This window comes from Ambystoma mexicanum, chromosome 9 (genome assembly GCF_040938575.1).
Source record: "Ambystoma mexicanum isolate Mex_15411 chromosome 9, UKY_AmexF1_1, whole genome shotgun sequence".
Lineage (NCBI taxonomy): Eukaryota > Metazoa > Chordata > Amphibia > Caudata > Ambystomatidae > Ambystoma > Ambystoma mexicanum.
Genome location: NC_090931.1, coordinates 617,793,523 through 617,807,648, shown reverse-complemented (window position 1 = coordinate 617,807,648; position 14,126 = coordinate 617,793,523).

Sequence of the window (14,126 nt, the reverse complement as noted above, 5' to 3'; positions counted from 1 at the left end):
TTGTCACCCCGAGTGGGACGGGTATGCCCAGACGTGGGTCCCGTGCCTGCTGGGCCTAGAGACCCAAGCTACTCCTCACTGATGAGCCCCAACAAGGGTGAAACATGTTTGGGGATGCTTGTGGTCTCGTGCAGAAGGGATGTGACCTAGCAGTTCGGGCTGGACTGCCCCTTTTGGGGTGGGGCCAAGACTGATTTGCATATGGTCTTTCCCCTTCTGTAATGGCTTGGCAGGCGAAGAACGATGGTCTGGAGGGTTGCCCCGAGCAATGCCAGTGGTTAAGATTCAGTCTAAACCTTCCAGCCATCACCTCTTTGTTTTTGCTTTGTCACCCCGAGTGGGACGGGTATGCCCAGACGTGGGTCCCGTGCCTGCTGGGCCTAGAGACCCAAGCTACTCCTCACTGATGAGCCCCAACAAGGGTGAAACATGTTTGGGGATGCTTGTGGTCTCGTGCAGAAGGGATGTGACCTAGCAGTTCGGGCTGGACTGCCCCTTTTGGGGTGGGGCCAAGACTGATTTGCATATGGTCTTTCCCCTTCTGTAATGGCTTGGCAGGCGAAGAACGATGGTCTGGAGGGTTGCCCCGAGCAATGCCAGTGGTTAAGATTCAGTCTAAACCTTCCAGCCATCACCTCTTTGTTTTTGCTTTGTCACCCCGAGTGGGACGGGTATGCCCAGACGTGGGTCCCGTGCCTGCTGGGCCTAGAGACCCAAGCTACTCCTCACTGATGAGCCCCAACAAGGGTGAAACATGTTTGGGGATGCTTGTGGTCTCGTGCAGAAGGGATGTGACCTAGCAGTTCGGGCTGGACTGCCCCTTTTGGGGTGGGGCCAAGACTGATTTGCATATGGTCTTTCCCCTTCTGTAATGGCTTGGCAGGCGAAGAACGATGGTCTGGAGGGTTGCCCCGAGCAATGCCAGTGGTTAAGATTCAGTCTAAACCTTCCAGCCATCACCTCTTTGTTTTTGCTTTGTCACCCCGAGTGGGACGGGTATGCCCAGACGTGGGTCCCGTGCCTGCTGGGCCTAGAGACCCAAGCTACTCCTCACTGATGAGCCCCAACAAGGGTGAAACATGTTTGGGGATGCTTGTGGTCTCGTGCAGAAGGGATGTGACCTAGCAGTTCGGGCTGGACTGCCCCTTTTGGGGTGGGGCCAAGACTGATTTGCATATGGTCTTTCCCCTTCTGTAATGGCTTGGCAGGCGAAGAACGATGGTCTGGAGGGTTGCCCCGAGCAATGCCAGTGGTTAAGATTCAGTCTAAACCTTCCAGCCATCACCTCTTTGTTTTTGCTTTGTCACCCCGAGTGGGACGGGTATGCCCAGACGTGGGTCCCGTGCCTGCTGGGCCTAGAGACCCAAGCTACTCCTCACTGATGAGCCCCAACAAGGGTGAAACATGTTTGGGGATGCTTGTGGTCTCGTGCAGAAGGGATGTGACCTAGCAGTTCGGGCTGGACTGCCCCTTTTGGGGTGGGGCCAAGACTGATTTGCATATGGTCTTTCCCCTTCTGTAATGGCTTGGCAGGCGAAGAACGATGGTCTGGAGGGTTGCCCCGAGCAATGCCAGTGGTTAAGATTCAGTCTAAACCTTCCAGCCATCACCTCTTTGTTTTTGCTTTGTCACCCCGAGTGGGACGGGTATGCCCAGACGTGGGTCCCGTGCCTGCTGGGCCTAGAGACCCAAGCTACTCCTCACTGATGAGCCCCAACAAGGGTGAAACATGTTTGGGGATGCTTGTGGTCTCGTGCAGAAGGGATGTGACCTAGCAGTTCGGGCTGGACTGCCCCTTTTGGGGTGGGGCCAAGACTGATTTGCATATGGTCTTTCCCCTTCTGTAATGGCTTGGCAGGCGAAGAACGATGGTCTGGAGGGTTGCCCCGAGCAATGCCAGTGGTTAAGATTCAGTCTAAACCTTCCAGCCATCACCTCTTTGTTTTTGCTTTGTCACCCCGAGTGGGACGGGTATGCCCAGACGTGGGTCCCGTGCCTGCTGGGCCTAGAGACCCAAGCTACTCCTCACTGATGAGCCCCAACAAGGGTGAAACATGTTTGGGGATGCTTGTGGTCTCGTGCAGAAGGGATGTGACCTAGCAGTTCGGGCTGGACTGCCCCTTTTGGGGTGGGGCCAAGACTGATTTGCATATGGTCTTTCCCCTTCTGTAATGGCTTGGCAGGCGAAGAACGATGGTCTGGAGGGTTGCCCCGAGCAATGCCAGTGGTTAAGATTCAGTCTAAACCTTCCAGCCATCACCTCTTTGTTTTTGCTTTGAGAACCACTCTCCCACACAATCCCAACAGTGAGACATCCGAAAATAGTGAAGCCAAGGCCAGAGCAAAGGATCGGGAAAGCAAACACAAAATGAAAGAGTACGCCGATCACAGAAGGAAGGCAAGGACCAGTGATTTTCAACTAGGAGATCAAGTACTAGTGCGTCAAACACAAGACTCCAAGGAAACACCTGCGTTCAAACCAGAGCCCATAACAGTGACCCACATCCATGGAACCATGGTAACCACTGCCATTCCCACCGGCACTGTCACAAGAAACTCATCATTCTTCCGATCACTTGAAGGAGATTTTACTCACGAGAGAGAAGAATCAACAAACTGCGCGGACTCATCGGATACAGACTCTGAGTTTATGGACGGTGATGTGGACACAGATGACAGTGAGAGTGATTGCAACAACACAAGCACTCCCACGCTGCAAAGCCCATCCAGAAGGGTGATTCGCAGAACCGTCATAATGGATTGAAAAAATGGGTTAAGGTCCCAAGTTATTTCTTAAGCTATGGGGAGATGTAATGTCCCCTTTCCTATGCCCATTAAAGTACAGGCACTCCACAAGTCCCCTTTCTACTCGTGATGTGGGTTGCAGGCCACCATACAAATATAGAGGCACGTTTACCGACTAGTGCGCAGTTTAGAATTGGAGTATAAAGAAGACTGACCGACATATCTGGCTTCCCTGTTTTATTGCCTACGCAGTTTCATTTCATGTTTTTGATTGCATCCGCTGCTGCGGATATAATAGGCCATGGCGAGGTGGGCAAGTTCGGGTGTGCAAGGCTATGGCGTGTCATCTGCTTTGTATGATGGCGAACTACTTCCTCAACCGCAACTGCCCTCCTAGCATAATTAGGCATGAATGGCCAGAAGGGGGCCCCTTCTGACCATTCAGGCCTAATTATGCTAGGAGGGGGTTGGGGTTGCGTTGAGTTTGCAGTTAAGACCTGCCACGGGCGGATATAGCGTCTTACTGAATGCAGTGATTAAGATGACGGCCACAGCGAGATCGCCATGGCTCTGCCTTATTAAGAGAAATCTAAGTTGCGTGCTCCCTGAGGCGGCGGTATATTTAGATAATGTGAAACCATTGCAATTAAAATGTTGCACCTTAAGTTCAGGCTGAAACTTTTATCAGTGCTTGTCACAGAGGGCAAGTGGGGGCGAGGGGCAAAGAGCCAGCTACCATGTCAGGTGTGAACTTAATGAGCTGGGCACTGTAGAGGAGGGTTACAAGGGATCTGAAGGGGGGGGCGGTTTGGCGGGATACCATATTTGTAAGAGGATAGCTTCATGGATGGAATAGGTGATTGCAAATGAAGTAGTTTAGAGTTAAGCCGGAGAATAGGAGTGGCAGGGCTCCCAAATCTCTCTCAATACTAAATGACTATGAAGCCAGAACGAAATTCTTAAAAAATAAAAACATATAATACTCAGAATGTACTTTTTCAGTAAGAGAAGAAGTACAATATTGTGTTCTTCCTTTAATAGTTCTCTGTTTTGACTGCTTACCTTACTGTCAATGCAAAATCATATAAACGTCTATTTATACAGCTTCATTTTCCGCCTGAGTTATTATAACATAGAACTGATTACAAGGTGCAGGGCCTTGGTCCCTAGGGTAGACATTTAAGGAAAAGAGAGAGGACGACATGACTAGTGGTTAATGGTAAGTGCCACACAAGACTCAGACAAGTAAAGGCAGATATAGGCAGTGGCCAAGGGAGGAGGTCACCTATAGAAGAATGCTTGAGCGCCGCAACACTGCAATGAGAGCTTGAGAGATAGCCCCTTACCCGGGGAAGGCAAAAGTGCCTCCGCCGGGGAGTAAGACAAGGCATTGAAGGTAGCATAGGTGAGGCACCATCTTGGAGGGCAATGAAGTTAGGAAGGAGTGTGAGGTATGGCATGCCAGAATGCAAAGGGAAGGAGGAAGTCTTATGGGTGCAATAGGTCAAAAGGCTGTAACCATATGTTCGATATTCATGCCAACAAGGGAGGTGAACTTCAAGGCATGGACACAATGATACAGAGAGCCCAATAATGGAATTACCATGGTGCAAGAAGAAGGAGCTCAAGAGAAGAAAGGTGGGACACAGTAACGGAATGGGGGAACTATTAAAGCGGTAACCCAACATGGGAACAATAAAGTCGCTCTGGTCACACCCGATAGCCCTGGCTACAAGACATGAGCCGGGGAATGTGCAGACAATTTAACAACATCTGAGGAGTGGGCCTCACGCCAAGGATGGTCAAAGGAAGAGGAAAACTTTGACAGAGAAACAGTTTGTGTCTAATGATAAAGGTAGCTGCGCTTCTGCGTTTGTGACTAATCAACTTCTGGTGTACAAGCGGTCCAGGGGTGAATATCGGTTTCAAAACCATCAATCAGGCCCACACCTCTAATACACCAGAAACTATCCAAACAGATTGTGATAACAAGCACATTAAAATCCTTCTTGTCCAATTTTGGTAACGTGGACGGAACAGCAGGCCTATCTCCGAAAGGTCGTGGATCATTGGTTAGTTGCAACACAGCAAAAATACAATTATTACCCAATGATAAAAGGGACTGTCCAGTCAAGGTTGTGTCAACAATATCTACTTTATTTATATCACAACAGACAGTTCTAGCAACACTATGAAATACAACCCACCCTGTAAAGGAATGCAGAGGACAGACAGTTGCAAAGAAGGAAAAGCGATGCACTCTGGATACTGACAGGAGGGTAGTCGGTATGGTTAATACCCACAAAAGTTTCAGATTTCTTGGCTTCAGCACAAAGGGAGCAATGGGTCTTAAAATGCCTATAGAGGCCTTCTGGGAAGGAGCAGGGGGACAGAACCACAATGCACCTTGTGCTGTAGAGGTTCTTGGTGCTCGACGGGGTCAAGTTGGATTCAGGGTGCTGTGCATGCTTCTGTGACAGTGTTCGAGACGAGGGTCCGCTGCGAGTATCAGGCGGCAAGACAGTTCGACGAGCGAAGCTGGACGAACGGCTGCAGGCTTGCCTACACAGCGGCTCGGGATCAGGAAACATTACCTCAGTGGTGATTAGCGGTTCTGAAGCACTGGTTGAGACGTCTCGGATGTCTTCAAGTAGCAGAGTCTTGACAACGATCAACGCTGCTGTCGGTTACACAGCGAGGAATTGGACTGGCTCAAAAATGTCCTTTAAGGCGGACATCAGTAGATGCTCATCAAGGCACTTCTCTTAGCTTCTTCAATAGCATATCATGACCAAACTTGCCTGCTAAACATTGGTAAAGTCCAAAACAAAGAGAAACACATAACACCCCACAACACATTAGGGATCCTTAGATGAGGAAGAAACCTTCAGAAGTGCCAATATGGGTGGGGACCTACTTGTTAGGTCACAGGAGGAGGTGATTGTAAACAGCAAACCGGATGGGAGAAGCAGTGTAGCCAAGTGAGATCCAAAATGGCCACCCCAACTCTTATGGCCTCTGTTTCATTAAACCTACTGAGAGGGGAGTCAGAGGAGGGAATAGTGCCTCAAGAAATCTCGGACTTGCCCTCCCTAAAAGCCACAGGTGCAAACCATCAGTCTGGGAGCCAGCCTATGAGAAGAACAAAGACACTACAAAAAGCCAAACCACACAGCTTGGTTTGTGGACGAAGGAAAGAGTTTGGTGAGTAATAAGAAGGGGCCTAGAGCTGCAGCAAGGAGGTGGCTGGGTAGTGGAATGGCTAGGCGGCAGTGGAGGAAAGGAGAAATGATGGGTGGAGTACAGAGGAGGGAGAGACCAAGAGAGAGGAAGGTGTTAAAGGAGGTTGCGCTAAGATCAGAGGGGGTTGGTGAAGCTAACATTGTGGAAGAGGATCCATTGAAGGAGGTTGGTGGAGCAAGAGTTCCGGACTTAATAACAATGGAGGGGTTGGAGAAAAATGGAGGAAGTAGTGACATCAGAGGAGGAGGATGGAGGGGAAAAGGCTGAGAAGTTTGATTATCAGTAGTGGGAGGGAAGTTTGTATTTTTCAGAGTTGGGGGGAGGATGAAAGAGAAAGCCAGGAGGATTTGACAGGCAAGGTATAGAGTTGAGACCACAGGAATAAGTATACAGAAAACGGATCTGGGTGAGCAGTTCATATCCCTGGGGTTTGTGCAAAGTACTGCATCCTTTGGGGATGAGCAGGATACTATATCCCGAAGTCTGATTGGAGTTGTGAGGAAGGAAAGTTGAGGAGGCGGTGATTATACAGCAGTGGGAGGATAAAAGGAGAAATTACCATACTAAATGGTCAAGACCCAAACGGGCAGAAAATAAAGGGGGAGCCACAATGGGCAAAGTGAAACAGTGAAGAAGTTGAGAAGAACCCAGAGGGGTGAGGAAAGAGGGACACAAAGGGACAAGGAAGCATTGGGGGTGACAGTGGCAGAATAGGTTGGCCAGCTCTCTACTCACTTCTGTACTTGATCTGTTGCTAGGGGAGAGATGCCTGCCTCTGTGGTACTGTCCTTGACTCCAGAGACAAGAAAAGCAAAGCAGTTCATCACAGCCGGCGAGTGGAGGGGAGAGCCGATAAGAAACCGAACAGTGTTGAACAAAAGTAGCAAGCGGTTGATTGAGGAAAGTGCAAAGAACTGTTGATACAAAAGGGGAAAATCAGTTATAGAGGAGTCAGGCACCACGTGGGTGCTTATTCGAGAAGCTATGGGTGACTACCCTGTTGTTAAAACTACTGTTACCAGAAGGCCTTGGGTAAGGCGTGAGAAAGGGGTCAAAATGGTTTAGTAAAATCCTCTGTACATTCCAAAGTCTTTGACTGGCAGATGATTGTGAAGCTGAGGGAAGTGAATCCCGTATTGTAAGAACTGTTCAAGGAATTGTGTGATTGAAAAAGTTGGCAAGAGTGAACCCGACGGAGGGATGCCAATAAGGAAGGGGCAAAGCCAAAAGTCCTGAAAAATAGCGTGTTGACAAGAGTGAACACGGAAGAGGGATGTCCACAGTGAACTGTTTAAAAAGACATTAAGATTCATGAATGTAACAGATGATATTGTGTTGAAAGTCGTAGTGAACCCGACGGATGGAGGCTAACTTTGAGAAGGTTCTGAGCCCAAAAGAAGTGGATCCAGGGGTGAAAAGACATTACCAAAGGTGCAAGCAGAAAGGAACTTTTGTTTATTTTTGGAACACATCAGGCCCTTTGAGGCAAGAGACTCTTTGTAGAAAAAAGACTTAACCACTGAAGGTCGGGATACCTGAGAGCAGAACTGTAGTCTCATACTGGGAAAGCTCAAGTGTATGCTGTGCTCCGGAGTCCCGCCTTGTCTCGTGCTCAAAACGTGGAGAAGGTAGACCCCGACTACCGCATCCTGACTTATTATTTGTGAAAACTTCTCTCTTTCCTGTGAATCCTATCCCACACTCTTTTTTTGTATTTAGCATAGGGATTGGCAATAGGTTTTTCTTAGAATAGGCCCTTTTATTTGACAAGACACCACTAGGACTACCTTATTATTTGATAATCGTGGTTTCCTCCCATATTAGATTTAGGTTTAGATCAGGCATTTTTCCACCCCGCATATACAGTTTAATATACACCATTGAACTGTGATCACTTGTGTCTGTCTTTACTCTTGCCACCATGAGTTCCTAACATATGGCATCCAGGGTGAGATGTGACTCAATTGAAACTAATTGGGGAACCCTACAATTTCAAAAACATAGTCAGAGAGCCTCTAACCCTTCCATCGCCACCAAGGAATCAATAGGGTTTGATATCTGCAGTAGTAGGGACGCTATTATCTCTCCTGGGAAAAGAGGACGGATTCCTATGGACTTGGTCCTAAAACACCCTCTGGGGTGTTACATACGATTAGCTCCAAAATCTGGCCTAGCGTGTAAGTTTGAGATAGAAGTCTTAGCAGGCGTTATTGATCCCGACATCTGGGGAGATGTGAAGGTTCTCTTACAGAATCATGGTGAGATCCCTTTTCAGATAGGTCGGGGAGATCAAATTGCCCAGGGAATTATGGAAAGAGCTCTATTTCCTCATTTTAAAGAAAGTGAACCAGATGAAACAGAATGAGGTAACTTAGGCTTTGGGGAAGCTGATAAATCTCTGAACATGAAAGAAAGGAAGGGAGAAGAGCCCACCATCTATCCCGACCTAGCCTTCGCCCAGCGAAATGATCCAGCTCTCACTGAAGCTTTTCTACAAGCAATTCCGGAAGGAGAGAGCATAGAGAAGGGAAGTCCTTTTTTCTTCTTAAAACAAGGATTGCTTTATAGAAGAGAGACATCTACGGAAGGTTTTTATAAAAATGCAGTTGATAATACCCAAGAGTCACTGATAGGTTGTACTGGAGATCATGCATTCCCATATCACCAGGGGAGGGGGCATTTAAGACAATCTAAAACCCAGGCGCATATTAGTGGGAAGTTTTACTGGCCACTTATCCACGCTGATATAAAAACCTACATCCAAACATGCGAAATATGCCAAAACACCAGCACGCACATCCCATTACCTGCCCCTTTGAATCTGTTGCAGATCCCAGAAGTCCCCTTTTCAAGAATCGGTATGGACATTATTAGACCCCTAGAAACATCCAGGTTAGGCAATAAATATGTCCTTGTGATTGTAGATTATGCGACCCGATATCCCGAGGCATTCCCAATGCGAAATAATACCACACAGCAGATCCTTAAACACCTTCTACCGTATTTCTCCAGGGTTGGCTTTTCCAAGGAAATGTTGATGACCAGGGTTCGAATTTTATGAGTAAGCTTATGGCCGAAGTCAAAGAGCCACTCCACATTACCACCTTGCAAACTAATGTGTACCCAGCCCCAAACCAATGGCTTGGTGGAAAGGTTCAATAAAACCCTGAAGCTAATTTTACAAAAATTGGTAGACAAAGACGGGAAAGACTGGGACCGAATGATAACTTGGGCACTATTTGCAGTGAGGAAAACCACCCAGGCTTCCACAGATTTATCTCCCTTTGAGCTGCTCTATTGTAGAGAGCCCAGAGATGTCCTGGACATGCTCCGGGAAACCTGGGAAGAATGAGAGGAAGCCCCCATTTCCATCTCACAAACTGTCACCAGAATGCAAGAATATATGAAAATGGTTTGAGACTTAGTTTGTATGCATATGGAAAAGGCCCAGAGCCAACAAAAAATCTGCTTATGACAAAAAGGTGAATTTAAGATCATTGTCCATAGGACAAAAAGTATTGGTCCACTTACCCACCTCAGAAAACATACTTGTCTCCAAATGGCACGGGCCTTATAAAATAGTACAATGAATGGGAACCTGCACTTGAAAAGTAGAAGGTCCATTTGTGTTCCTCATTCCTCAGTTTCTGTGGTGGTTTGAGTATTTAGCGCTGTAGGGCGCTCCAATCATGGTGATGATTTGAGCTGTTGCAGCGGTAAAGGCTCCTACCAGTGACTAAGGGACAGTCTTCAGATGCAACCCAGGACTAAGGTAGTGTGGTCACGGCCAAGAAAGGTGTGAGGGAGAGCCAGGAAAGCAAGAGGACCTGAAAATAATAAAATAGGAACATGAGATGTTGGGAACATAGAATAATGAAAGCAAACGTTGCAGCTTTTTAGGCAGGGTGAGGTACAGGATTACTTGTGCTGGAGAGACACGTCCACCCACAGAATAATGGGGGGACTAGAAATATAGGCCAACAAACTGAAAAGGCAGGGAGCGAGGAGCCAAAGAACATCCGTTGGGGAGGGTATGTTGATTGCTGAAAATGCCCCCAACTTGGCAGAGGGGGGTGATTTAACCCTTGCAGGGCTATTAGGATACTTATGGCTCCCTAAGAAAGTGTTATTTTTCCAGAAGGTGTATCTATTTATTTCCTATTTGGGAGGTGGGGCAGTAAGCTGAGTGCTCCGTCCCTTTTCTTTTTTTAACCTAGAACTCTGGGTACCTGGGCAGGCACTTAAAAGAGAGAGCAGTATATGATGCTTGGACTGGAAGGAAGGTAGTCCTAACCTTGAGTAGACATGGTGGCTCGAGCGACCGGTAGGAACATTCTTGCTCCTTAAAACTGCCAAGCCCCCGACCAACTGGGGTTCTAAGGACTGATCATTTGCAACAATGACCCAACCTGGTCTTGCCCCATAAAGCAGGCCTTACTGACCACCATCAAACAATGCCACATGTAGCCGTCAGGACCACATAACTGGGCTGTGCCGCCTGATGAGCAATCCCCTGTATCAAAAAGGAACTTTCCTCACAGCTGATACTCCATTTCTCCCCCTCCTCGCCCACTAAAAAATCCATGGCGCCTGACCAGCTAAAGCCCTGAGGCATGAGTATATCTATCAGAAGGTCAGCAGGGCTTCACCCACTAGTATCCTGTGAACCACCCATTAGACACCATAGAAGGAGGCCAGGCGAAGCCTCGAAGTGGTCCCACTACACCATAGAGGATTTTGTTTTGGCTCACCCTGCATTTCTGCCCCTACTTGCCCATAAAAACAGCTGTAGCCTCCAGCTAATTGGTGTTTCATAGACTGCTCATTTGCATCAGCGGAACAGCCAGATCTTGTCCCACTATAAGACCCCCACTTCTGGAGGAGATCAATGCTCATGACCAGGCCAATCCACAACTTCTTTGACCCATCAAGGCATCCAGCCTGTTGGGCGGCCAGACAAAGGGTCTTACCTTTTCGCCCGACTCACCTTCCTCGCCCCCTGCCCTGGATGGTGACTCCATCCCTCTCAGGTCACCCTGTAGCCCCTAAAACTGACAACTGCCTCTAGTACCATGCATGGAGAGAACGACCGGCAATTTTGATGGCAGGTGATCAGCTATTTCTACTTAAGTTGCTATTGACTCTTTATTTGTTCTTAAGATGATACAGACCCTACTCCCTAACCGCTCCGTGTACACCCACTCTCGAAAACCATGTTTATTCACACCTTCATTCTACTACCTATTGCTCTCTACCTGACTTTTACCTCCCAAGCTCTCGCTGGCTGTTAAAGGTCACTGCAATTGCAGTTTCCCAATAAAGTATTGTTCCACGTGTGAAGAGCACTGCAGGAAATGCAAGCCATTTAATAATTGTACAGATGCAGTAACCAAGTAGACTAAGTGATCATAGATGCTGGCTATACGTAGTGAATAGGCTGCAGATGGTGCCACCATTATGTAGAATCTAGACATCGGCATCACAATTTTAGTAGGCTTAAAGCCCATGAAGAAAAAGTCTGAAAACGGTGTTGCAGCAAGAAAGCAGCTGGAATCATGGAAGGACCGAGAAAGGCTGTCTGGCCTGGTGACAAAGGCTGGAGCAGCCAAGAACTGGGTATCTATCCTTGAAGAACAGTGAACGTGAGAGGCTGGGTCATCCCTTGTTAAGGTGAAATGAAAGACCATGATTGCCAAGTTGTATTCATTTAAGATAATTAAATGCTAGAAATGGGGCGAATTGCGGTATCCTGCCACGTGGGCTGTGGATGGAAATAGAACCTGGGCATGCAGCTCTAGACTTGAGATTGTGCGTGCTCACACTCCCATATATTCCCAGGGCTGAGGATACTTTGCAAGGTCAGGTTCAAAGGCAAATCTTCTTGACAGAAGACATGGGTGATGAGAGATGTTGGGCTAATTGGGTGGGGAAACATGGTCAAGTCCACCCACTACCACCTGGGGATCTGGCTTAAGTGCTGCTAGTGATACGAATGTTCCAGAAGTACACGAGTGTGCCAACCAATTGTAGAAGGCCATATATCGAAGGGCCTTATAGTTTAAGAGCCAATGGTATACCGTGTATCTAATAACTGTTGAATATGACTTGCATTAGGGGTGGGCATAAGTTGTCCACCTGACTGTAGAGACCCAATCACAACCCGATCCCCTACAGAAAGTATACTTAGATGTTCCTCTTGAGCCTATCACAATCCTTCGTAGGTTTTTCTTGTTTGCCACATAGTATGACATCAGGTATGAGGAGTTTTCACTATAAAAATTTAGTTTTTATGAAATGCTTCGAGTGAGATTATGCTGTGCAACGTCTGTTGACGTACCTTGTAACTCCCTGTTTTAGACAATTGATATTAAAACAGTAAAAGGACTTTGCCTTCTTCCTGAGTTGGTTTGATTATTTGGTGTAAGGGTTACTCTGCATCCCATCTACTGCACGACTGCTACCTATTTAAGGGCCATGAGCTAATAGTCATAGACTAAGGAGGAGTGAGGAGAGTGAGTTTAGGGTGCCCTGTAGCTGACGAAGATGGTTGGAGAGAGTCAATGAGGGTTAGGGTAGAATTATTTTTTCGCTCTATGAAGAGTGGACTTTAGAAAGTTTACGGCAGAGAGGTAGAGTTGCAGGTCCTCACGCTTGTGGGTATGCCTTCATTTGTGCAGCAGCCGATGCATTTCTGTGCGGAGAGAACGTATGAATGGGTGACCCATGGCTGAGGATGCTGAAACATAGGGATAAAAGTAAGCAGTGGGAAGTGAAAGGTAAATGACTCATACAGTAGGAATTGGAAGCCGCAGAAGGCTAGGTTGGTGGAATAGAAAACAGGTGTGACAGAGAAGAGGGAGAACTGTAGGTCAGAGAGTAAGGGGGAATGGCACTGGTGACAAAGGCTGGAGCAGCCAAGAACTGGTTTACATTTTCTTTTAGTACTAGGTGAAGCAAGTAGTGAGAAAAGTCAGAGGGTGGGAAGGAGATGGTGGTGGAAACAATTGAGTGATCAGATATGGATGGTCCGACAGGTATATATATAACTACTATACATGTCTTGTGTGTATATATCTTGTGGTTTGCAGACTTTTTAGTAATGGCGCAAGTGTTTCAGCAAATTAAATGAGCAGGAGCCCAGTCTGCATTACGTGCTCAAAAGGGGTTCACGTGTGAATCACAATCCTGGGCATATTTCTAATATTAAATTCTGGGTTCATTCTTATGTTCTCCAAAATGCTATTTGCTGTGTGCAAATCGCCATGAAGCCACGTTGGTGCGATTTGTCGCCCCTCCCCTTTCTCACGGGTAATTTGTTAACAGAAGGACATTGATTTACTCACTGATTCTGTTGTTTATATACTGAGTGAGGAAGTGAATCTTTACAAACCCTAGAGAAATGAATTTACAAACAGTAGACTGGATGCAAAGAACACCATCTGTGACCATTCCCAGAGACCTTCATTGCCCTCAATGTGCCCCTCCTGCAAGGGTCTCCTACCTGCACAACATTGGGTTCTTCGAGCAGAACAGGCACTGCTCAACCTGGACTGCGGCTCTGTCCATCAGCACAGTATATATTACTCTGACCAAGGGGGTACATTTCATCAATTTCCAGCACAGAAATACAACGATGTGTCAAAAACCCCAGGGTGATAACTAATGCGTAATGGTTTTATAGATGGCATTTACCCACTATATACCACTGCAGAGCCTTCCAGAAAGACCCCCGTTGCGTATTAGCTTCGCAGATGAGAGTTTGCAGATTATTAAAACGTCGACCGGTGTGTGGAGATATCTGCTAAACCATGCTTGCTCCCAGTCTCGATAGCATCCTGGTAGCAGGGTTGCCAGTTTGGTCCATTTCCCGCATAATTGGGCTACTTAAAATCCTTGTATGGGGGAAATTTCGTGAGTGTGCGGCTGGGGGTTCTTTGGGCGAACTCTGGACTAGTTGACAGAGCAGTGCTTCATAAATGAAATGTTTGTTGTATATGTATAGGTGGAATTGTAATACAAAGTGCCTCATTACGAGGTTGGTGCTAGTCATGGCGCTATTAGCGCCATGACTAGCACCAATAACAGGACTGTGTCGCCCTCGTTCAATGGGGACTTACCGATCCGGTCCGACCTTGGCG